The sequence below is a fragment of the Corella eumyota genome, chromosome 6, assembly GCF_963082875.1.
Source record: "Corella eumyota chromosome 6, kaCorEumy4.1, whole genome shotgun sequence".
NCBI lineage: Eukaryota > Metazoa > Chordata > Ascidiacea > Phlebobranchia > Corellidae > Corella > Corella eumyota.
Genome location: NC_137495.1, coordinates 11,490,926 through 11,509,272, shown reverse-complemented (window position 1 = coordinate 11,509,272; position 18,347 = coordinate 11,490,926). Strand labels below are relative to the sequence as shown.

Here is an 18,347-nt window from a genome sequence, read left to right as displayed (position 1 = left end):
GCAAGTCATTTATTTTATTTTAAATATACACGGTTAATGATAAATGTGTTGGCTCACCACATCACATTGCCTACGACCATACCACGTTGAGTACACCCCATCTCGTCCGATCTGGGAAGTTAAGCAACGTCGGGCCCGGTTAGTACTTGGATGGGTGACCGCCTGGGAATACCGGGTGTCGAAGGCATTTTATAAGTTTTTTAGCATATTAGAAAGTACTTTATGTAGAAGTCATTTTTTATCAAAATTTTTGAAAACTAATATATTTGATATAATTGCTAAGCGACGCAAGTCATTTATTTTATTTTAAATATACACGGTTAATGATAAATGTGTTGGCTCACCACATCACATTGCCTACGACCATACCACGTTGAGTACACCCCATCTCGTCCGATCTGGGAAGTTAAGCAACGTCGGGCCCGGTTAGTACTTGGATGGGTGACCGCCTGGGAATACCGGGTGTCGTAGGCATTTTATAAGTTTTATAACATATTAGAAAGTACTTTATGTAGAAGTCATTTTTTATCAAAATTTTTGAAAATTAATATATTTGATATAACTTCTAAGGGACGCAAGTCATTTATTTTATTTTAAATATACACGGTTAATGATAAATGTGTTGGCTCACCACATCACATTGCCTAAGACCATACCACGTTGAGTACACCCCATCTCGTCCGATCTGGGAAGTTAAGCAACGTCGGGCCCGGTTAGTACTTGGATGGGTGACCGCCTGGGAATACCGGGTGTCGTAGGCATTTTATAAGTTTTATAGCATATTAGAAAGTACTTTATGTAGAAGTCATTTTTTATCAAAATTTTTGAAAATTAATATATTTGATATAACTTCTAAGGAACGCAAGTCATTTATTTTATTTTAAATATACACGGTTAATGATAAATGTGTTGGCTCACCACATCACATTGCCTACGACCATACCATGTTGAGTACACCCCATCTCGTCCGATCTGGGAAGTTAAGCAACGTCGGGCCCGGTTAGTACTTGGATGGGTGACCGCCTGGGAATACCGGGTGTCGTAGGCATTTTATAAGTTTTTTAGCATATTAGAAAGTACCTTATGTAGAAGTCATTTTTTATCAAAATTTTTGAAAATTAATATATTTGATATAACTGCTAAGAGACGCAAGTCATTTATTTTATTTTAAATATACACGGTTAATGATAAATGTGTTGGCTCACCACATCACATTGCCTACGACCATACCACGTTGAGTACACCCCATCTCGTCCGATCTGGGAAGTTAAGCAACGTCGGGCCCGGTTAGTACTTGGATGGGTGACCGCCTGGGAATACCGGGTGTCGTAGGCATTTTATAAGTTTTATAGCATATTAGAAAGTACTTTATGTAGAAGTCATTTTTTATCAAAATTTTTGAAAACTAATATATTTGATATAATTGCTAAGCGACGCAAGTCATTTATTTTATTTTAAATATACACGGTTAATGATAAATGTGTTGGCTCACCACATCACATTGCTTACGACCATACCACGTTGAGTACACCCCATCTCGTCCGATCTGGGAAGTTAAGCAACGTCGGGCCCGGTTAGTACTTGGATGGGTGACCGCCTGGGAATACCGGGTGTCGTAGGCATTTTATAAGTTTTATAGCATATTAGAAAGTACTTTATGTAGAAGTCATTTTTTATCAAAATTTTTGAAAATTAATATATTTGATATAACTTCTAAGGAACGCAAGTCATTTATTTTATTTTAAATATACACGGTTAATGATAAATGTGTTGGCTCACCACATCACATTGCCTACGACCATACCACGTTGAGTACACCCCATCTCGTCCGATCTGGGAAGTTAAGCAACGTCGGGCCCGGTTAGTACTTGGATGGGTGACCGCCTGGGAATACCGGGTGTCGTAGGCATTTTATAAGTTTTTTAGCATATTAGAAAGTACCTTATGTAGAAGTCATTTTTTATCAAAATTTTTGAAAATTAATATATTTGATATAACTGCTAAGAGACGCAAGTCATTTATTTTATTTTAAATATACACGGTTAATGATAAATGTGTTGGCTCACCACATCACATTGCCTACGACCATACCACGTTGAGTACACCCCATCTCGTCCGATCTGGGAAGTTAAGCAACGTCGGGCCCGGTTAGTACTTGGATGGGTGACCGCCTGGGAATACCGTGTGTCGTAGGAATTTTATAAGTTTTATAACATATTAGAAAGTACTTTATGTAGAAGTCATTTTTTATCAAAATTTTTGAAAATTAATATATTTGATATAACTTCTAAGGGACGCAAGTCATTTATTTTATTTTAAATATGCACGGTTAATGATAAATGTGTTGGCTCACCACATCACATTGCCTACGACCATACCACGTTGAGTACACCCCATCTCGTCCGATCTGGGAAGTTAAGCAACGTCGGGCCCGGTTAGTACTTGGATGGGTGACCGCCTGGGAATACCGGGTGTCGTAGGCATTTTATAAGTTTTTTAGCATATTAGAAAGTACCTTATGTATAAGTCATTTTTATAGAAATTTTTGAAAATTAATATATTTGATATAATTGCTAGGCGACGCAAGTCATTTATTTTATTTTAAATATACATGTTTAATGATAAATGTGTTGGCACATCACATTGCCTACGACCATACCACGTTGAGTACACCCCATCTCGTCCGATCTGGGAAGTTAAGCAACGTCGGGCCCGGTTAGTACTTGGATGGGTGACCGCCTGGGAATACCGGGTGTCGTAGGCATTTTATAAGTTTTATAGCATATTAGAAAGTACTTTATGTAGAAGTCATTTTTTATCAAAATTTTTGAAAACTAATATATTTGATATAATTGCTAAGCGACGCAAGTCATTTATTTTATTTTAAATATACACGGTTAATGATAAATGTGTTGGCTCACCACATCACATTGCCTACGACCATACCACGTTGAGTACACCCCATCTCGTCCGATCTGGGAAGTTAAGCAACGTCGGGCCCGGTTAGTACTTGGATGGGTGACCGCCTGGGAATACCGGGTGTCGAAGGCATTTTATAAGTTTTTTAGCATATTAGAAAGTACTTTATGTAGAAGTCATTTTTTATCAAAATTTTTGAAAACTAATATATTTGATATAATTGCTAAGCGACGCAAGTCATTTATTTTATTTTAAATATACACGGTTAATGATAAATGTGTTGGCTCACCACATCACATTGCCTACGACCATACCACGTTGAGTACACCCCATCTCGTCCGATCTGGGAAGTTAAGCAACGTCGGGCCCGGTTAGTACTTGGATGGGTGACCGCCTGGGAATACCGGGTGTCGTAGGCATTTTATAAGTTTTATAACATATTAGAAAGTACTTTATGTAGAAGTCATTTTTTATCAAAATTTTTGAAAATTAATATATTTGATATAACTTCTAAGGGACGCAAGTCATTTATTTTATTTTAAATATACACGGTTAATGATAAATGTGTTGGCTCACCACATCACATTGCCTAAGACCATACCACGTTGAGTACACCCCATCTCGTCCGATCTGGGAAGTTAAGCAACGTCGGGCCCGGTTAGTACTTGGATGGGTGACCGCCTGGGAATACCGGGTGTCGTAGGCATTTTATAAGTTTTATAGCATATTAGAAAGTACTTTATGTAGAAGTCATTTTTTATCAAAATTTTTGAAAATTAATATATTTGATATAACTTCTAAGGAACGCAAGTCATTTATTTTATTTTAAATATACACGGTTAATGATAAATGTGTTGGCTCACCACATCACATTGCCTACGACCATACCACGTTGAGTACACCCCATCTCGTCCGATCTGGGAAGTTAAGCAACGTCGGGCCCGGTTAGTACTTGGATGGGTGACCGCCTGGGAATACCGGGTGTCGTAGGCATTTTATAAGTTTTTTAGCATATTAGAAAGTACCTTATGTAGAAGTCATTTTTTATCAAAATTTTTGAAAATTAATATATTTGATATAACTGCTAAGAGACGCAAGTCATTTATTTTATTTTAAATATACACGGTTAATGATAAATGTGTTGGCTCACCACATCACATTGCCTACGACCATACCACGTTGAGTACACCCCATCTCGTCCGATCTGGGAAGTTAAGCAACGTCGGGCCCGGTTAGTACTTGGATGGGTGACCGCCTGGGAATACCGGGTGTCGTAGGCATTTTATAAGTTTTATAGCATATTAGAAAGTACTTTATGTAGAAGTCATTTTTTATCAAAATTTTTGAAAACTAATATATTTGATATAATTGCTAAGCGACGCAAGTCATTTATTTTATTTTAAATATACACGGTTAATGATAAATGTGTTGGCTCACCACATCACATTGCTTACGACCATACCACGTTGAGTACACCCCATCTCGTCCGATCTGGGAAGTTAAGCAACGTCGGGCCCGGTTAGTACTTGGATGGGTGACCGCCTGGGAATACCGTGTGTCGTAGGAATTTTATAAGTTTTATAACATATTAGAAAGTACTTTATGTAGAAGTCATTTTTTATCAAAATTTTTGAAAATTAATATATTTGATATAACTTCTAAGGGACGCAAGTCATTTATTTTATTTTAAATATGCACGGTTAATGATAAATGTGTTGGCTCGCCACATCACATTGCCTACGACCATACCACGTTGAGTACACCCCATCTCGTCCGATCTGGGAAGTTAAGCAACGTCGGGCCCGGTTAGTACTTGGAGTACTTGGATGGGTGACCGCCTGGGAATACCGGGTGTCGTAGGCATTTTATAAGTTTTATAGCATATTAGAAAGTACTTTATGTAGAAGTCATTTTTTATCAAAATTTTTGAAAATTAATATATTTGATATAACTTCTAAGGGACGCAAGTCATTTATTTTATTTTAAATATACACGGTTAATGATAAATGTGTTGGCTCACCACATCACATTGCCTACGACCATACCACGTTGAGTACACCCCATCTCGTCCGATCTGGGAAGTTAAGCAACGTCGGGCCCGGTTAGTACTTGGATGGGTGACCGCCTGGGAATACCGTGTGTCGTAGGAATTTTATAAGTTTTATAACATATTAGAAAGTACTTTATGTAGAAGTCATTTTTTATCAAAATTTTTGAAAATTAATATATTTGATATAACTTCTAAGGGACGCAAGTCATTTATTTTATTTTAAATATGCACGGTTAATGATAAATGTGTTGGCTCACCACATCACATTGCCTACGACCATACCACGTTGAGTACACCCCATCTCGTCCGATCTGGGAAGTTAAGCAACGTCGGGCCCGGTTAGTACTTGGATGGGTGACCGCCTGGGAATACCGGGTGTCGTAGGCATTTTATAAGTTTTTTAGCATATTAGAAAGTACCTTATGTATAAGTCATTTTTATAGAAATTTTTGAAAATTAATATATTTGATATAATTGCTAGGCGACGCAAGTCATTTATTTTATTTTAAATATACACGTTTAATGATAAATGTGTTGGCACATCACATTGCCTACGACCATACCACGTTGAGTACACCCCATCTCGTCCGATCTGGGAAGTTAAGCAACGTCGGGCCCGGTTAGTACTTGGATGGGTGACCGCCTGGGAATACGGGGTGTCGTAGGCATTTTATAAGTTTTTTAGCATATTAGAAAGTACCTTATGTAGAAGTCAATTTTTATCAAAATTTTTGAAAATTAATATATTTGATATAACTGCTAAGAGACGCAAGTCATTTATTTTATTTTAAATATACACGGTTAATGATAAATGTGTTGGCTCACCACATCACATTGCCTACGACCATACCACGTTGAGTACACCCCATCTCGTCCGATCTGGGAAGTTAAGCAACGTCGGGCCCGGTTAGTACTTGGATGGGTGACCGCCTGGGAATACCGGGTGTCGTAGGCATTTTATAAGTTTTTTAGCATATTAGAAAGTACTTTATGTAGAAGTCATTTTTTATCAAAATTTTTGAAAACTAATATATTTGATATAATTGCTAAGCGACGCAAGTCATTTATTTTATTTTAAATATACACGGTTAATGATAAATGTGTTGGCTCACCACATCACATTGCCTACGACCATACCACGTTGAGTACACCCCATCTCGTCCGATCTGGGAAGTTAAGCAACGTCGGGCCCGGTTAGTACTTGGATGGGTGACCGCCTGGGAATACCGTGTGACGTAGGAATTTTATAAGTTTTATAACATATTAGAAAGTACTTTATGTAGAAGTCATTTTTTATCAAAATTTTTGAAAATTAATATATTTGATATAACTTCTAAGGGACGCAAGTCATTTATTTTATTTTGAATATGCACGGTTAATGATAAATGTGTTGGCTCACCACATCACATTGCCTACGACCATACCACGTTGAGTACACCCCATCTCGTCCGATCTGGGAAGTTAAGCAACGTCGGGCCCGGTTAGTACTTGGATGGGTGACCGCCTGGGAATACCGGGTGTCGTAGGCATTTTATAAGTTTTATAGCATATTAGAAAGTACTTTATGTAGAAGTCATTTTTTATCAAAATTTTTGAAAATTAATATATTTGATATAACTTCTAAGGGACGCAAGTCATTTATTTTATTTTAAATATGCACGGTTAATGATAAATGTGTTGGCTCACCACATCACATTGCCTACGACCATACCACGTTGAGTACACCCCATCTCGTCCGATCTGGGAAGTTAAGCAACGTCGGGCCCGGTTAGTACTTGGATGGGTGACCGCCTGGGAATACCGGGTGTCGTAGGCATTTTATAAGTTTTTTAGCATATTAGAAAGTACCTTATGTAGAAGTCATTTTTTATCAAAATTTTTGAAAATTAATATATTTGATATAACTGCTAAGCGACGCAAGTCATTTATTTTATTTTAAATATACACGGTTAATGATAAATGTGTTGGCTCACCACATCACATTGCCTACGACCATATCACGTTGAGTACACCCCATCTCGTCCGATCTGGGAAGTTAAGCAACGTCGGGCCCGGTTAGTACTTGGATGGGTGACCGCCTGGGAATACCGGGTGTCGTAGGCATTTTATAAGTTTTTTAGCATATTAGAAAGTACTTTATGTAGAAGTCATTTTTTATCAAAATTTTTGAAAACTAATATATTTGATATAATTGCTAAGCGACGCAAGTCATTTATTTTATTTTAAATATACACGGTTAATGATAAATGTGTTGGCTCACCACATCACATTGCCTACGACCATACCACGTTGAGTACACCCCATCTCGTCCGATCTGGGAAGTTAAGCAACGTCGGGCCCGGTTAGTACTTGGATGGGTGACCGCCTGGGAATACCGTGTGTCGTAGGAATTTTATAAGTTTTATAACATATTAGAAAGTACTTTATGTAGAAGTCATTTTTTATCAAAATTTTTGAAAATTAATATATTTGATATAACTTCTAAGGGACGCAAGTCATTTATTTTATTTTAAATATGCACGGTTAATGATAAATGTGTTGGCTCACCACATCACATTGCCTACGACCATACCACGTTGAGTACACCCCATCTCGTCCGATCTGGGAAGTTAAGCAACGTCGGGCCCGGTTAGTACTTGGATGGGTGACCGCCTGGGAATACCGGGTGTCGTAGGCATTTTATAAGTTTTTTAGCATATTAGAAAGTACCTTATGTATAAGTCATTTTTATAGAAATTTTTGAAAATTAATATATTTGATATAATTGCTAGGCGACGCAAGTCATTTATTTTATTTTAAATATACATGTTTAATGATAAATGTGTTGGCACATCACATTGCCTACGACCATACCACGTTGAGTACACCCCATCTCGTCCGATCTGGGAAGTTAAGCAACGTCGGGCCCGGTTAGTACTTGGATGGGTGACCGCCTGGGAATACCGGGTGTCGTAGGCATTGTATAAGTTTTATAGCATATTAGAAAGTACTTTATGTAGAAGTCATTTTTTATCAAAATTTTTGAAAACTAATATATTTGATATAATTGCTAAGCGACGCAAGTCATTTATTTTATTTTAAATATACACGGTTAATGATAAATGTGTTGGCTCACCACATCACATTGCCTACGACCATACCACGTTGAGTACACCCCATCTCGTCCGATCTGGGAAGTTAAGCAACGTCGGGCCCGGTTAGTACTTGGATGGGTGACCGCCTGGGAATACCGGGTGTCGAAGGCATTTTATAAGTTTTTTAGCATATTAGAAAGTACTTTATGTAGAAGTCATTTTTTATCAAAATTTTTGAAAACTAATATATTTGATATAATTGCTAAGCGACGCAAGTCATTTATTTTATTTTAAATATACACGGTTAATGATAAATGTGTTGGCTCACCACATCACATTGCCTACGACCATACCACGTTGAGTACACCCCATCTCGTCCGATCTGGGAAGTTAAGCAACGTCGGGCCCGGTTAGTACTTGGATGGGTGACCGCCTGGGAATACCGGGTGTCGTAGGCATTTTATAAGTTTTATAACATATTAGAAAGTACTTTATGTAGAAGTCATTTTTTATCAAAATTTTTGAAAATTAATATATTTGATATAACTTCTAAGGGACGCAAGTCATTTATTTTATTTTAAATATACACGGTTAATGATAAATGTGTTGGCTCACCACATCACATTGCCTAAGACCATACCACGTTGAGTACACCCCATCTCGTCCGATCTGGGAAGTTAAGCAACGTCGGGCCCGGTTAGTACTTGGATGGGTGACCGCCTGGGAATACCGGGTGTCGTAGGCATTTTATAAGTTTTTTAGCATATTAGAAAGTACCTTATGTATAAGTCATTTTTATAGAAATTTTTGAAAATTAATATATTTGATATAATTGCTAGGCGACGCAAGTCATTTATTTTATTTTAAATATACATGTTTAATGATAAATGTGTTGGCACATCACATTGCCTACGACCATACCACGTTGAGTACACCCCATCTCGTCCGATCTGGGAAGTTAAGCAACGTCGGGCCCGGTTAGTACTTGGATGGGTGACCGCCTGGGAATACCGGGTGTCGTAGGCATTGTATAAGTTTTATAGCATATTAGAAAGTACTTTATGTAGAAGTCATTTTTTATCAAAATTTTTGAAAACTAATATATTTGATATAATTGCTAAGCGACGCAAGTCATTTATTTTATTTTAAATATACACGGTTAATGATAAATGTGTTGGCTCACCACATCACATTGCCTACGACCATACCACGTTGAGTACACCCCATCTCGTCCGATCTGGGAAGTTAAGCAACGTCGGGCCCGGTTAGTACTTGGATGGGTGACCGCCTGGGAATACCGGGTGTCGAAGGCATTTTATAAGTTTTTTAGCATATTAGAAAGTACTTTATGTAGAAGTCATTTTTTATCAAAATTTTTGAAAACTAATATATTTGATATAATTGCTAAGCGACGCAAGTCATTTATTTTATTTTAAATATACACGGTTAATGATAAATGTGTTGGCTCACCACATCACATTGCCTACGACCATACCACGTTGAGTACACCCCATCTCGTCCGATCTGGGAAGTTAAGCAACGTCGGGCCCGGTTAGTACTTGGATGGGTGACCGCCTGGGAATACCGGGTGTCGTAGGCATTTTATAAGTTTTATAACATATTAGAAAGTACTTTATGTAGAAGTCATTTTTTATCAAAATTTTTGAAAATTAATATATTTGATATAACTTCTAAGGGACGCAAGTCATTTATTTTATTTTAAATATACACGGTTAATGATAAATGTGTTGGCTCACCACATCACATTGCCTAAGACCATACCACGTTGAGTACACCCCATCTCGTCCGATCTGGGAAGTTAAGCAACGTCGGGCCCGGTTAGTACTTGGATGGGTGACCGCCTGGGAATACCGGGTGTCGTAGGCATTTTATAAGTTTTATAGCATATTAGAAAGTACTTTATGTAGAAGTCATTTTTTATCAAAATTTTTGAAAATTAATATATTTGATATAACTTCTAAGGAACGCAAGTCATTTATTTTATTTTAAATATACACGGTTAATGATAAATGTGTTGGCTCACTACATCACATTGCCTACGACCATACCACGTTGAGTACACCCCATCTCGTCCGATCTGGGAAGTTAAGCAACGTCGGGCCCGGTTAGTACTTGGATGGGTGACCGCCTGGGAATACCGGGTGTCGTAGGCATTTTATAAGTTTTTTAGCATATTAGAAAGTACCTTATGTAGAAGTCATTTTTTATCAAAATTTTTGAAAATTAATATATTTGATATAACTGCTAAGAGACGCAAGTCATTTATTTTATTTTAAATATACACGGTTAATGATAAATGTGTTGGCTCACCACATCACATTGCCTACGACCATACCACGTTGAGTACACCCCATCTCGTCCGATCTGGGAAGTTAAGCAACGTCGGGCCCGGTTAGTACTTGGATGGGTGACCGCCTGGGAATACCGGGTGTCGTAGGCATTTTATAAGTTTTATAGCATATTAGAAAGTACTTTATGTAGAAGTCATTTTTTATCAAAATTTTTGAAAACTAATATATTTGATATAATTGCTAAGCGACGCAAGTCATTTATTTTATTTTAAATATACACGGTTAATGATAAATGTGTTGGCTCACCACATCACATTGCTTACGACCATACCACGTTGAGTACACCCCATCTCGTCCGATCTGGGAAGTTAAGCAACGTCGGGCCCGGTTAGTACTTGGATGGGTGACCGCCTGGGAATACCGGGTGTCGTAGGCATTTTATAAGTTTTATAGCATATTAGAAAGTACTTTATGTAGAAGTCATTTTTTATCAAAATTTTTGAAAATTAATATATTTGATATAACTTCTAAGGGACGCAAGTCATTTATTTTATTTTAAATATACACGGTTAATGATAAATGTGTTGGCTCACCACATCACATTGCCTACGACCATACCACGTTGAGTACACCCCATCTCGTCCGATCTGGAAAGTTAAGCAACGTCGGGCCCGGTTAGTACTTGGATGGGTGACCGCCTGGGAATACCGTGTGTCGTAGGAATTTTATAAGTTTTATAACATATTAGAAAGTACTTTATGTAGAAGTCATTTTTTATCAAAATTTTTGAAAATTAATATATTTGATATAACTTCTAAGGGACGCAAGTCATTTATTTTATTTTAAATATGCACGGTTAATGATAAATGTGTTGGCTCGCCACATCACATTGCCTACGACCATACCACGTTGAGTACACCCCATCTCGTCCGATCTGGGAAGTTAAGCAACGTCGGGCCCGGTTAGTACTTGGATGGGTGACCGCCTGGGAATACCGGGTGTCGTAGGCATTTTATAAGTTTTATAGCATATTAGAAAGTACTTTATGTAGAAGTCATTTTTTATCAAAATTTTTGAAAATTAATATATTTGATATAACTTCTAAGGGACGCAAGTCATTTATTTTATTTTAAATATACACGGTTAATGATAAATGTGTTGGCTCACCACATCACATTGCCTACGACCATACCACGTTGAGTACACCCCATCTCGTCCGATCTGGGAAGTTAAGCAACGTCGGGCCCGGTTAGTACTTGGATGGGTGACCGCCTGGGAATACCGTGTGTCGTAGGAATTTTATAAGTTTTATAACATATTAGAAAGTACTTTATGTAGAAGTCATTTTTTATCAAAATTTTTGAAAATTAATATATTTGATATAACTTCTAAGGGACGCAAGTCATTTATTTTATTTTAAATATGCACGGTTAATGATAAATGTGTTGGCTCACCACATCACATTGCCTACGACCATACCACGTTGAGTACACCCCATCTCGTCCGATCTGGGAAGTTAAGCAACGTCGGGCCCGGTTAGTACTTGGATGGGTGACCGCCTGGGAATACCGGGTGTCGTAGGCATTTTATAAGTTTTTTAGCATATTAGAAAGTACCTTATGTATAAGTCATTTTTATAGAAATTTTTGAAAATTAATATATTTGATATAATTGCTAGGCGACGCAAGTCATTTATTTTATTTTAAATATACACGTTTAATGATAAATGTGTTGGCACATCACATTGCCTACGACCATACCACGTTGAGTACACCCCATCTCGTCCGATCTGGGAAGTTAAGCAACGTCGGGCCCGGTTAGTACTTGGATGGGTGACCGCCTGGGAATACCGGGTGTCGTAGGCATTTTATAAGTTTTTTAGCATATTAGAAAGTACTTTATGTAGAAGTCATTTTTTATCAAAATTTTTGAAAACTAATATATTTGATATAATTGCTAAGCGACGCAAGTCATTTATTTTATTTTAAATATACACGGTTAATGATAAATGTGTTGGCTCACCACATCACATTGCCTACGACCATACCACGTTGAGTACACCCCATCTCGTCCGATCTGGGAAGTTAAGCAACGTCGGGCCCGGTTAGTACTTGGATGGGTGACCGCCTGGGAATACCGGGTGTCGTAGGCATTTTATAAGTTTTATAACATATTAGAAAGTACTTTATGTAGAAGTCATTTTTTATCAAAATTTTTGAAAATTAATATATTTGATATAACTTCTAAGGGACGCAAGTCATTTATTTTATTTTAAATATACACGGTTAATGATAAATGTGTTGGCTCACCACATCACATTGCCTAAGACCATACCACGTTGAGTACACCCCATCTCGTCCGATCTGGGAAGTTAAGCAACGTCGGGCCCGGTTAGTACTTGGATGGGTGACCGCCTGGGAATACCGGGTGTCGTAGGCATTTTATAAGTTTTATAGCATATTAGAAAGTACTTTATGTAGAAGTCATTTTTTATCAAAATTTTTGAAAATTAATATATTTGATATAACTTCTAAGGAACGCAAGTCATTTATTTTATTTTAAATATACACGGTTAATGATAAATGTGTTGGCTCACCACATCACATTGCCTACGACCATACCATGTTGAGTACACCCCATCTCGTCCGATCTGGGAAGTTAAGCAACGTCGGGCCCGGTTAGTACTTGGATGGGTGACCGCCTGGGAATACCGGGTGTCGTAGGCATTTTATAAGTTTTTTAGCATATTAGAAAGTACCTTATGTAGAAGTCATTTTTTATCAAAATTTTTGAAAATTAATATATTTGATATAACTGCTAAGAGACGCAAGTCATTTATTTTATTTTAAATATACACGGTTAATGATAAATGTGTTGGCTCACCACATCACATTGCCTACGACCATACCACGTTGAGTACACCCCATCTCGTCCGATCTGGGAAGTTAAGCAACGTCGGGCCCGGTTAGTACTTGGATGGGTGACCGCCTGGGAATACCGGGTGTCGTAGGCATTTTATAAGTTTTATAGCATATTAGAAAGTACTTTATGTAGAAGTCATTTTTTATCAAAATTTTTGAAAACTAATATATTTGATATAATTGCTAAGCGACGCAAGTCATTTATTTTATTTTAAATATACACGGTTAATGATAAATGTGTTGGCTCACCACATCACATTGCTTACGACCATACCACGTTGAGTACACCCCATCTCGTCCGATCTGGGAAGTTAAGCAACGTCGGGCCCGGTTAGTACTTGGATGGGTGACCGCCTGGGAATACCGGGTGTCGTAGGCATTTTATAAGTTTTATAGCATATTAGAAAGTACTTTATGTAGAAGTCATTTTTTATCAAAATTTTTGAAAATTAATATATTTGATATAACTTCTAAGGAACGCAAGTCATTTATTTTATTTTAAATATACACGGTTAATGATAAATGTGTTGGCTCACCACATCACATTGCCTACGACCATACCACGTTGAGTACACCCCATCTCGTCCGATCTGGGAAATTAAGCAACGTCGGGCCCGGTTAGTACTTGGATGGGTGACCGCCTGGGAATACCGGGTGTCGTAGGCATTTTATAAGTTTTTTAGCATATTAGAAAGTACCTTATGTAGAAGTCATTTTTTATCAAAATTTTTGAAAATTAATATATTTGATATAACTGCTAAGAGACGCAAGTCATTTATTTTATTTTAAATATACACGGTTAATGATAAATGTGTTGGCTCACCACATCACATTGCCTACGACCATACCACGTTGAGTACACCCCATCTCGTCCGATCTGGGAAGTTAAGCAACGTCGGGCCCGGTTAGTACTTGGATGGGTGACCGCCTGGGAATACCGGGTGTCGTAGGCATTTTATAAGTTTTATAGCATATTAGAAAGTACTTTATGTAGAAGTCATTTTTTATCAAAATTTTTGAAAACTAATATATTTGATATAATTGCTAAGCGACGCAAGTCATTTATTTTATTTTAAATATACACGGTTAATGATAAATGTGTTGGCTCACCACATCACATTGCTTACGACCATACCACGTTGAGTACACCCCATCTCGTCCGATCTGGGAAGTTAAGCAACGTCGGGCCCGGTTAGTACTTGGATGGGTGACCGCCTGGGAATACCGGGTGTCGTAGGCATTTTATAAGTTTTATAGCATATTAGAAAGTACTTTATGTAGAAGTCATTTTTTATCAAAATTTTTGAAAATTAATATATTTGATATAACTTCTAAGGGACGCAAGTCATTTATTTTATTTTAAATATACACGGTTAATGATAAATGTGTTGGCTCACCACATCACATTGCCTACGACCATACCACGTTGAGTACACCCCATCTCGTCCGATCTGGGAAGTTAAGCAACGTCGGGCCCGGTTAGTACTTGGATGGGTGACCGCCTGGGAATACCGTGTATCGTAGGAATTTTATAAGTTTTATAACATATTAGAAAGTACTTTATGTAGAAGTCATTTTTTATCAAAATTTTTGAAAATTAATATATTTGATATAACTTCTAAGGGACGCAAGTCATTTATTTTATTTTAAATATGCACGGTTAATGATAAATGTGTTGGCTCACCACATCACATTGCCTACGACCATACCACGTTGAGTACACCCCATCTCGTCCGATCTGGGAAGTTAAGCAACGTCGGGCCCGGTTAGTACTTGGATGGGTGACCGCCTGGGAATACCGGGTGTCGTAGGCATTTTATAAGTTTTTTAGCATATTAGAAAGTACCTTATGTATAAGTCATTTTTATAGAAATTTTTGAATTGCTAGGCGATGCAAGTCATTTATTTTATTTTAAATATACATGTTTAATGATAAATGTGTTGGCACATCACATTGCCTACGACCATACCACGTTGAGTACACCCCATCTCGTCCGATCTGGGAAGTTAAGCAACGTCGGGCCCGGTTAGTACTTGGATGGGTGACCGCCTGGGAATACCGGGTGTCGTAGGCATTTTATAAGTTTTATAGCATATTAGAAAGTACTTTATGTAGAAGTCATTTTTTATCAAAATTTTTGAAAATTAATATATTTGATATAACTTCTAAGGGACGCAAGTCATTTATTTTATTTTAAATATACACGGTTAATGATAAATGTGTTGGCTCACCACATCACATTGCCTACGACCATACCACGTTGAGTACACCCCATCTCGTCCGATCTGGGAAGTTAAGCAACGTCGGGCCCGGTTAGTACTTGGATGGGTGACCGCCTGGGAATACCGGGTGTCGTAGGCATTTTATAAGTTTTATAGCATATTAGAAAGTACTTTATGTAGAAGTCATTTTTTATCAAAATTTTTGAAAATTAATATATTTGATATAACTTCTAAGGAACGCAAGTCATTTATTTTATTTTAAATATACACGGTTAATGATAAATGTGTTGGCTCACCACATCACATTGCCTACGACCATACCACGTTGAGTACACCCCATCTCGTCCGATCTGGGAAATTAAGCAACGTCGGGCCCGGTTAGTACTTGGATGGGTGACCGCCTGGGAATACCGGGTGTCGTAGGCATTTTATAAGTTTTTTAGCATATTAGAAAGTACCTTATGTAGAAGTCATTTTTTATCAAAATTTTTGAAAATTAATATATTTGATATAACTGCTAAGAGACGCAAGTCATTTATTTTATTTTAAATATACACGGTTAATGATAAATGTGTTGGCTCACCACATCACATTGCCTACGACCATACCACGTTGAGTACACCCCATCTCGTCCGATCTGGGAAGTTAAGCAACGTCGGGCCCGGTTAGTACTTGGATGGGTGACCGCCTGGGAATACCGGGTGTCGTAGGCATTTTATAAGTTTTATAGCATATTAGAAAGTACTTTATGTAGAAGTCATTTTTTATCAAAATTTTTGAAAACTAATATATTTGATATAATTGCTAAGCGACGCAAGTCATTTATTTTATTTTAAATATACACGGTTAATGATAAATGTGTTGGCTCACCACATCACATTGCTTACGACCATACCACGTTGAGTACACCCCATCTCGTCCGATCTGGGAAGTTAAGCAACGTCGGGCCCGGTTAGTACTTGGATGGGTGACCGCCTGGGAATACCGGGTGTCGTAGGCATTTTATAAGTTTTATAGCATATTAGAAAGTACTTTATGTAGAAGTCATTTTTTATCAAAATTTTTGAAAATTAATATATTTGATATAACTTCTAAGGGACGCAAGTCATTTATTTTATTTTAAATATACACGGTTAATGATAAATGTGTTGGCTCACCACATCACATTGCCTACGACCATACCACGTTGAGTACACCCCATCTCGTCCGATCTGGGAAGTTAAGCAACGTCGGGCCCGGTTAGTACTTGGATGGGTGACCGCCTGGGAATACCGTGTATCGTAGGAATTTTATAAGTTTTATAACATATTAGAAAGTACTTTATGTAGAAGTCATTTTTTATCAAAATTTTTGAAAATTAATATATTTGATATAACTTCTAAGGGACGCAAGTCATTTATTTTATTTTAAATATGCACGGTTAATGATAAATGTGTTGGCTCACCACATCACATTGCCTACGACCATACCACGTTGAGTACACCCCATCTCGTCCGATCTGGGAAGTTAAGCAACGTCGGGCCCGGTTAGTACTTGGATGGGTGACCGCCTGGGAATACCGGGTGTCGTAGGCATTTTATAAGTTTTTTAGCATATTAGAAAGTACCTTATGTAGAAGTCATTTTTTATCAAAATTTTTGAAAATTAATATATTTGATATAACTGCTAAGAGACGCAAGTCATTTATTTTATTTTAAATATACACGGTTAATGATAAATGTGTTGGCTCACCACATCACATTGCCTACGACCATACCACGTTGAGTACACCCCATCTCGTCCGATCTGGGAAGTTAAGCAACGTCGGGCCCGGTTAGTACTTGGATGGGTGACCGCCTGGGAATACCGGGTGTCGTAGGCATTTTATAAGTTTTATAGCATATTAGAAAGTACTTTATGTAGAAGTCATTTTTTATCAAAATTTTTGAAAACTAATATATTTGATATAATTGCTAAGCGACGCAAGTCATTTATTTTATTTTAAATATACACGGTTAATGATAAATGTGTTGGCTCACCACATCACATTGCTTACGACCATACCACGTTGAGTACACCCCATCTCGTCCGATCTGGGAAGTTAAGCAACGTCGGGCCCGGTTAGTACTTGGATGGGTGACCGCCTGGGAATACCGGGTGTCGTAGGCATTTTATAAGTTTTATAGCATATTAGAAAGTACTTTATGTAGAAGTCATTTTTTATCAAAATTTTTGAAAATTAATATATTTGATATAACTTCTAAGGGACGCAAGTCATTTATTTTATTTTAAATATACACGGTTAATGATAAATGTGTTGGCTCACCACATCACATTGCCTACGACCATACCACGTTGAGTACACCCCATCTCGTCCGATCTGGGAAGTTAAGCAACGTCGGGCCCGGTTAGTACTTGGATGGGTGACCGCCTGGGAATACCGTGTGTCGTAGGAATTTTATAAGTTTTATAACATATTAGAAAGTACTTTATGTAGAAGTCATTTTTTATCAAAATTTTTGAAAATTAATATATTTGATATAACTTCTAAGGGACGCAAGTCATTTATTTTATTTTAAATATGCACGGTTAATGATAAATGTGTTGGCTCACCACATCACATTGCCTACGACCATACCACGTTGAGTACACCCCATCTCGTCCGATCTGGGAAGTTAAGCAACGTCGGGCCCGGTTAGTACTTGGATGGGTGACCGCCTGGGAATACCGGGTGTCGTAGGCATTTTATAAGTTTTTTAGCATATTAGAAAGTACCTTATGTATAAGTCATTTTTATAGAAATTTTTGAAAATTAATATATTTGATATAATTGCTAGGCGACGCAAGTCATTTATTTTATTTTAAATAT

At 37.5% G+C, this 18,347-nt stretch overlaps 63 non-coding genes and 1 pseudogene across 63 annotated transcripts; all 64 read left to right on the top strand.

Annotated features, from left to right (window-relative positions):
* The first annotated feature begins 68 nt into the window (after positions 1-68).
* LOC145756596 (5S ribosomal RNA) lies at positions 69-187 on the top strand. Its single transcript, XR_014284707.1, has one exon. It is a non-coding gene; the product is annotated as a 5S ribosomal RNA (ribosomal RNA).
* Positions 188-355: 168 nt separating this feature from the next.
* Positions 356-474, top strand: LOC145758265 (5S ribosomal RNA). Its single transcript, XR_014286238.1, has one exon. It is a non-coding gene; the product is annotated as a 5S ribosomal RNA (ribosomal RNA).
* A 168-nt stretch (positions 475-642) lies between these two features.
* LOC145756741 (5S ribosomal RNA) lies at positions 643-761 on the top strand. The gene has a single exon (XR_014284844.1). It is a non-coding gene; the product is annotated as a 5S ribosomal RNA (ribosomal RNA).
* Positions 762-929: 168 nt separating this feature from the next.
* Positions 930-1,048, top strand: LOC145756384 (5S ribosomal RNA). Its single transcript, XR_014284507.1, has one exon. It is a non-coding gene; the product is annotated as a 5S ribosomal RNA (ribosomal RNA).
* Positions 1,049-1,216: 168 nt separating this feature from the next.
* LOC145758263 (5S ribosomal RNA) lies at positions 1,217-1,335 on the top strand. Its single transcript, XR_014286237.1, has one exon. It is a non-coding gene; the product is annotated as a 5S ribosomal RNA (ribosomal RNA).
* Positions 1,336-1,503: 168 nt separating this feature from the next.
* Positions 1,504-1,622, top strand: LOC145756313 (5S ribosomal RNA). Its single transcript, XR_014284441.1, has one exon. It is a non-coding gene; the product is annotated as a 5S ribosomal RNA (ribosomal RNA).
* A 168-nt stretch (positions 1,623-1,790) lies between these two features.
* Positions 1,791-1,909, top strand: LOC145758262 (5S ribosomal RNA). Its single transcript, XR_014286236.1, has one exon. It is a non-coding gene; the product is annotated as a 5S ribosomal RNA (ribosomal RNA).
* A 168-nt stretch (positions 1,910-2,077) lies between these two features.
* LOC145756982 (5S ribosomal RNA) lies at positions 2,078-2,196 on the top strand. Its single transcript, XR_014285073.1, has one exon. It is a non-coding gene; the product is annotated as a 5S ribosomal RNA (ribosomal RNA).
* A 168-nt stretch (positions 2,197-2,364) lies between these two features.
* LOC145758261 (5S ribosomal RNA) lies at positions 2,365-2,483 on the top strand. Its single transcript, XR_014286235.1, has one exon. It is a non-coding gene; the product is annotated as a 5S ribosomal RNA (ribosomal RNA).
* A 162-nt stretch (positions 2,484-2,645) lies between these two features.
* LOC145758260 (5S ribosomal RNA) lies at positions 2,646-2,764 on the top strand. The gene has a single exon (XR_014286234.1). It is a non-coding gene; the product is annotated as a 5S ribosomal RNA (ribosomal RNA).
* A 168-nt stretch (positions 2,765-2,932) lies between these two features.
* LOC145756595 (5S ribosomal RNA) lies at positions 2,933-3,051 on the top strand. Its single transcript, XR_014284706.1, has one exon. It is a non-coding gene; the product is annotated as a 5S ribosomal RNA (ribosomal RNA).
* A 168-nt stretch (positions 3,052-3,219) lies between these two features.
* Positions 3,220-3,338, top strand: LOC145758259 (5S ribosomal RNA). Its single transcript, XR_014286233.1, has one exon. It is a non-coding gene; the product is annotated as a 5S ribosomal RNA (ribosomal RNA).
* A 168-nt stretch (positions 3,339-3,506) lies between these two features.
* LOC145756740 (5S ribosomal RNA) lies at positions 3,507-3,625 on the top strand. The gene has a single exon (XR_014284843.1). It is a non-coding gene; the product is annotated as a 5S ribosomal RNA (ribosomal RNA).
* Positions 3,626-3,793: 168 nt separating this feature from the next.
* LOC145758258 (5S ribosomal RNA) lies at positions 3,794-3,912 on the top strand. The gene has a single exon (XR_014286232.1). It is a non-coding gene; the product is annotated as a 5S ribosomal RNA (ribosomal RNA).
* Positions 3,913-4,080: 168 nt separating this feature from the next.
* On the top strand, positions 4,081-4,199 carry LOC145758256 (5S ribosomal RNA). The gene has a single exon (XR_014286230.1). It is a non-coding gene; the product is annotated as a 5S ribosomal RNA (ribosomal RNA).
* Positions 4,200-4,367: 168 nt separating this feature from the next.
* On the top strand, positions 4,368-4,486 carry LOC145757078 (5S ribosomal RNA). Its single transcript, XR_014285163.1, has one exon. It is a non-coding gene; the product is annotated as a 5S ribosomal RNA (ribosomal RNA).
* Positions 4,487-4,654: 168 nt separating this feature from the next.
* LOC145757189 (5S ribosomal RNA) lies at positions 4,655-4,782 on the top strand (annotated as a pseudogene).
* Positions 4,783-4,950: 168 nt separating this feature from the next.
* LOC145756980 (5S ribosomal RNA) lies at positions 4,951-5,069 on the top strand. Its single transcript, XR_014285071.1, has one exon. It is a non-coding gene; the product is annotated as a 5S ribosomal RNA (ribosomal RNA).
* Positions 5,070-5,237: 168 nt separating this feature from the next.
* On the top strand, positions 5,238-5,356 carry LOC145758255 (5S ribosomal RNA). The gene has a single exon (XR_014286229.1). It is a non-coding gene; the product is annotated as a 5S ribosomal RNA (ribosomal RNA).
* Positions 5,357-5,518: 162 nt separating this feature from the next.
* On the top strand, positions 5,519-5,637 carry LOC145756636 (5S ribosomal RNA). Its single transcript, XR_014284745.1, has one exon. It is a non-coding gene; the product is annotated as a 5S ribosomal RNA (ribosomal RNA).
* Positions 5,638-5,805: 168 nt separating this feature from the next.
* Positions 5,806-5,924, top strand: LOC145758254 (5S ribosomal RNA). Its single transcript, XR_014286228.1, has one exon. It is a non-coding gene; the product is annotated as a 5S ribosomal RNA (ribosomal RNA).
* Positions 5,925-6,092: 168 nt separating this feature from the next.
* LOC145757129 (5S ribosomal RNA) lies at positions 6,093-6,211 on the top strand. The gene has a single exon (XR_014285210.1). It is a non-coding gene; the product is annotated as a 5S ribosomal RNA (ribosomal RNA).
* A 168-nt stretch (positions 6,212-6,379) lies between these two features.
* Positions 6,380-6,498, top strand: LOC145758253 (5S ribosomal RNA). The gene has a single exon (XR_014286227.1). It is a non-coding gene; the product is annotated as a 5S ribosomal RNA (ribosomal RNA).
* A 168-nt stretch (positions 6,499-6,666) lies between these two features.
* LOC145758252 (5S ribosomal RNA) lies at positions 6,667-6,785 on the top strand. The gene has a single exon (XR_014286226.1). It is a non-coding gene; the product is annotated as a 5S ribosomal RNA (ribosomal RNA).
* Positions 6,786-6,953: 168 nt separating this feature from the next.
* LOC145756426 (5S ribosomal RNA) lies at positions 6,954-7,072 on the top strand. The gene has a single exon (XR_014284547.1). It is a non-coding gene; the product is annotated as a 5S ribosomal RNA (ribosomal RNA).
* Positions 7,073-7,240: 168 nt separating this feature from the next.
* Positions 7,241-7,359, top strand: LOC145756979 (5S ribosomal RNA). The gene has a single exon (XR_014285070.1). It is a non-coding gene; the product is annotated as a 5S ribosomal RNA (ribosomal RNA).
* A 168-nt stretch (positions 7,360-7,527) lies between these two features.
* LOC145758250 (5S ribosomal RNA) lies at positions 7,528-7,646 on the top strand. Its single transcript, XR_014286224.1, has one exon. It is a non-coding gene; the product is annotated as a 5S ribosomal RNA (ribosomal RNA).
* A 162-nt stretch (positions 7,647-7,808) lies between these two features.
* On the top strand, positions 7,809-7,927 carry LOC145758249 (5S ribosomal RNA). Its single transcript, XR_014286223.1, has one exon. It is a non-coding gene; the product is annotated as a 5S ribosomal RNA (ribosomal RNA).
* A 168-nt stretch (positions 7,928-8,095) lies between these two features.
* On the top strand, positions 8,096-8,214 carry LOC145756594 (5S ribosomal RNA). Its single transcript, XR_014284705.1, has one exon. It is a non-coding gene; the product is annotated as a 5S ribosomal RNA (ribosomal RNA).
* A 168-nt stretch (positions 8,215-8,382) lies between these two features.
* On the top strand, positions 8,383-8,501 carry LOC145758247 (5S ribosomal RNA). The gene has a single exon (XR_014286222.1). It is a non-coding gene; the product is annotated as a 5S ribosomal RNA (ribosomal RNA).
* A 168-nt stretch (positions 8,502-8,669) lies between these two features.
* Positions 8,670-8,788, top strand: LOC145756738 (5S ribosomal RNA). Its single transcript, XR_014284841.1, has one exon. It is a non-coding gene; the product is annotated as a 5S ribosomal RNA (ribosomal RNA).
* A 162-nt stretch (positions 8,789-8,950) lies between these two features.
* On the top strand, positions 8,951-9,069 carry LOC145758246 (5S ribosomal RNA). The gene has a single exon (XR_014286221.1). It is a non-coding gene; the product is annotated as a 5S ribosomal RNA (ribosomal RNA).
* Positions 9,070-9,237: 168 nt separating this feature from the next.
* LOC145756593 (5S ribosomal RNA) lies at positions 9,238-9,356 on the top strand. The gene has a single exon (XR_014284704.1). It is a non-coding gene; the product is annotated as a 5S ribosomal RNA (ribosomal RNA).
* Positions 9,357-9,524: 168 nt separating this feature from the next.
* Positions 9,525-9,643, top strand: LOC145758245 (5S ribosomal RNA). The gene has a single exon (XR_014286220.1). It is a non-coding gene; the product is annotated as a 5S ribosomal RNA (ribosomal RNA).
* Positions 9,644-9,811: 168 nt separating this feature from the next.
* LOC145756737 (5S ribosomal RNA) lies at positions 9,812-9,930 on the top strand. Its single transcript, XR_014284840.1, has one exon. It is a non-coding gene; the product is annotated as a 5S ribosomal RNA (ribosomal RNA).
* A 168-nt stretch (positions 9,931-10,098) lies between these two features.
* Positions 10,099-10,217, top strand: LOC145758243 (5S ribosomal RNA). Its single transcript, XR_014286218.1, has one exon. It is a non-coding gene; the product is annotated as a 5S ribosomal RNA (ribosomal RNA).
* Positions 10,218-10,385: 168 nt separating this feature from the next.
* On the top strand, positions 10,386-10,504 carry LOC145758242 (5S ribosomal RNA). The gene has a single exon (XR_014286217.1). It is a non-coding gene; the product is annotated as a 5S ribosomal RNA (ribosomal RNA).
* Positions 10,505-10,672: 168 nt separating this feature from the next.
* Positions 10,673-10,791, top strand: LOC145756312 (5S ribosomal RNA). The gene has a single exon (XR_014284440.1). It is a non-coding gene; the product is annotated as a 5S ribosomal RNA (ribosomal RNA).
* Positions 10,792-10,959: 168 nt separating this feature from the next.
* On the top strand, positions 10,960-11,078 carry LOC145757122 (5S ribosomal RNA). Its single transcript, XR_014285204.1, has one exon. It is a non-coding gene; the product is annotated as a 5S ribosomal RNA (ribosomal RNA).
* Positions 11,079-11,246: 168 nt separating this feature from the next.
* LOC145758241 (5S ribosomal RNA) lies at positions 11,247-11,365 on the top strand. Its single transcript, XR_014286216.1, has one exon. It is a non-coding gene; the product is annotated as a 5S ribosomal RNA (ribosomal RNA).
* A 168-nt stretch (positions 11,366-11,533) lies between these two features.
* Positions 11,534-11,652, top strand: LOC145756978 (5S ribosomal RNA). The gene has a single exon (XR_014285069.1). It is a non-coding gene; the product is annotated as a 5S ribosomal RNA (ribosomal RNA).
* Positions 11,653-11,820: 168 nt separating this feature from the next.
* LOC145758240 (5S ribosomal RNA) lies at positions 11,821-11,939 on the top strand. Its single transcript, XR_014286215.1, has one exon. It is a non-coding gene; the product is annotated as a 5S ribosomal RNA (ribosomal RNA).
* Positions 11,940-12,101: 162 nt separating this feature from the next.
* Positions 12,102-12,220, top strand: LOC145758239 (5S ribosomal RNA). Its single transcript, XR_014286214.1, has one exon. It is a non-coding gene; the product is annotated as a 5S ribosomal RNA (ribosomal RNA).
* A 168-nt stretch (positions 12,221-12,388) lies between these two features.
* LOC145758238 (5S ribosomal RNA) lies at positions 12,389-12,507 on the top strand. Its single transcript, XR_014286213.1, has one exon. It is a non-coding gene; the product is annotated as a 5S ribosomal RNA (ribosomal RNA).
* A 168-nt stretch (positions 12,508-12,675) lies between these two features.
* LOC145756736 (5S ribosomal RNA) lies at positions 12,676-12,794 on the top strand. Its single transcript, XR_014284839.1, has one exon. It is a non-coding gene; the product is annotated as a 5S ribosomal RNA (ribosomal RNA).
* Positions 12,795-12,962: 168 nt separating this feature from the next.
* On the top strand, positions 12,963-13,081 carry LOC145756383 (5S ribosomal RNA). The gene has a single exon (XR_014284506.1). It is a non-coding gene; the product is annotated as a 5S ribosomal RNA (ribosomal RNA).
* A 168-nt stretch (positions 13,082-13,249) lies between these two features.
* LOC145758237 (5S ribosomal RNA) lies at positions 13,250-13,368 on the top strand. The gene has a single exon (XR_014286212.1). It is a non-coding gene; the product is annotated as a 5S ribosomal RNA (ribosomal RNA).
* Positions 13,369-13,536: 168 nt separating this feature from the next.
* LOC145756311 (5S ribosomal RNA) lies at positions 13,537-13,655 on the top strand. Its single transcript, XR_014284439.1, has one exon. It is a non-coding gene; the product is annotated as a 5S ribosomal RNA (ribosomal RNA).
* Positions 13,656-13,823: 168 nt separating this feature from the next.
* Positions 13,824-13,942, top strand: LOC145756559 (5S ribosomal RNA). The gene has a single exon (XR_014284671.1). It is a non-coding gene; the product is annotated as a 5S ribosomal RNA (ribosomal RNA).
* A 168-nt stretch (positions 13,943-14,110) lies between these two features.
* Positions 14,111-14,229, top strand: LOC145758236 (5S ribosomal RNA). Its single transcript, XR_014286211.1, has one exon. It is a non-coding gene; the product is annotated as a 5S ribosomal RNA (ribosomal RNA).
* A 168-nt stretch (positions 14,230-14,397) lies between these two features.
* LOC145756310 (5S ribosomal RNA) lies at positions 14,398-14,516 on the top strand. Its single transcript, XR_014284438.1, has one exon. It is a non-coding gene; the product is annotated as a 5S ribosomal RNA (ribosomal RNA).
* Positions 14,517-14,684: 168 nt separating this feature from the next.
* On the top strand, positions 14,685-14,803 carry LOC145757115 (5S ribosomal RNA). The gene has a single exon (XR_014285198.1). It is a non-coding gene; the product is annotated as a 5S ribosomal RNA (ribosomal RNA).
* A 168-nt stretch (positions 14,804-14,971) lies between these two features.
* LOC145758235 (5S ribosomal RNA) lies at positions 14,972-15,090 on the top strand. The gene has a single exon (XR_014286210.1). It is a non-coding gene; the product is annotated as a 5S ribosomal RNA (ribosomal RNA).
* Positions 15,091-15,232: 142 nt separating this feature from the next.
* Positions 15,233-15,351, top strand: LOC145758234 (5S ribosomal RNA). The gene has a single exon (XR_014286209.1). It is a non-coding gene; the product is annotated as a 5S ribosomal RNA (ribosomal RNA).
* A 168-nt stretch (positions 15,352-15,519) lies between these two features.
* On the top strand, positions 15,520-15,638 carry LOC145758230 (5S ribosomal RNA). Its single transcript, XR_014286207.1, has one exon. It is a non-coding gene; the product is annotated as a 5S ribosomal RNA (ribosomal RNA).
* A 168-nt stretch (positions 15,639-15,806) lies between these two features.
* Positions 15,807-15,925, top strand: LOC145756558 (5S ribosomal RNA). The gene has a single exon (XR_014284670.1). It is a non-coding gene; the product is annotated as a 5S ribosomal RNA (ribosomal RNA).
* Positions 15,926-16,093: 168 nt separating this feature from the next.
* On the top strand, positions 16,094-16,212 carry LOC145758229 (5S ribosomal RNA). The gene has a single exon (XR_014286206.1). It is a non-coding gene; the product is annotated as a 5S ribosomal RNA (ribosomal RNA).
* A 168-nt stretch (positions 16,213-16,380) lies between these two features.
* Positions 16,381-16,499, top strand: LOC145756309 (5S ribosomal RNA). The gene has a single exon (XR_014284437.1). It is a non-coding gene; the product is annotated as a 5S ribosomal RNA (ribosomal RNA).
* Positions 16,500-16,667: 168 nt separating this feature from the next.
* LOC145757114 (5S ribosomal RNA) lies at positions 16,668-16,786 on the top strand. Its single transcript, XR_014285197.1, has one exon. It is a non-coding gene; the product is annotated as a 5S ribosomal RNA (ribosomal RNA).
* A 168-nt stretch (positions 16,787-16,954) lies between these two features.
* LOC145758228 (5S ribosomal RNA) lies at positions 16,955-17,073 on the top strand. The gene has a single exon (XR_014286205.1). It is a non-coding gene; the product is annotated as a 5S ribosomal RNA (ribosomal RNA).
* A 168-nt stretch (positions 17,074-17,241) lies between these two features.
* On the top strand, positions 17,242-17,360 carry LOC145758226 (5S ribosomal RNA). Its single transcript, XR_014286204.1, has one exon. It is a non-coding gene; the product is annotated as a 5S ribosomal RNA (ribosomal RNA).
* Positions 17,361-17,528: 168 nt separating this feature from the next.
* LOC145756308 (5S ribosomal RNA) lies at positions 17,529-17,647 on the top strand. Its single transcript, XR_014284436.1, has one exon. It is a non-coding gene; the product is annotated as a 5S ribosomal RNA (ribosomal RNA).
* A 168-nt stretch (positions 17,648-17,815) lies between these two features.
* Positions 17,816-17,934, top strand: LOC145756977 (5S ribosomal RNA). The gene has a single exon (XR_014285068.1). It is a non-coding gene; the product is annotated as a 5S ribosomal RNA (ribosomal RNA).
* Positions 17,935-18,102: 168 nt separating this feature from the next.
* LOC145758224 (5S ribosomal RNA) lies at positions 18,103-18,221 on the top strand. The gene has a single exon (XR_014286203.1). It is a non-coding gene; the product is annotated as a 5S ribosomal RNA (ribosomal RNA).
* The last annotated feature ends 126 nt before the right edge of the window (positions 18,222-18,347 follow it).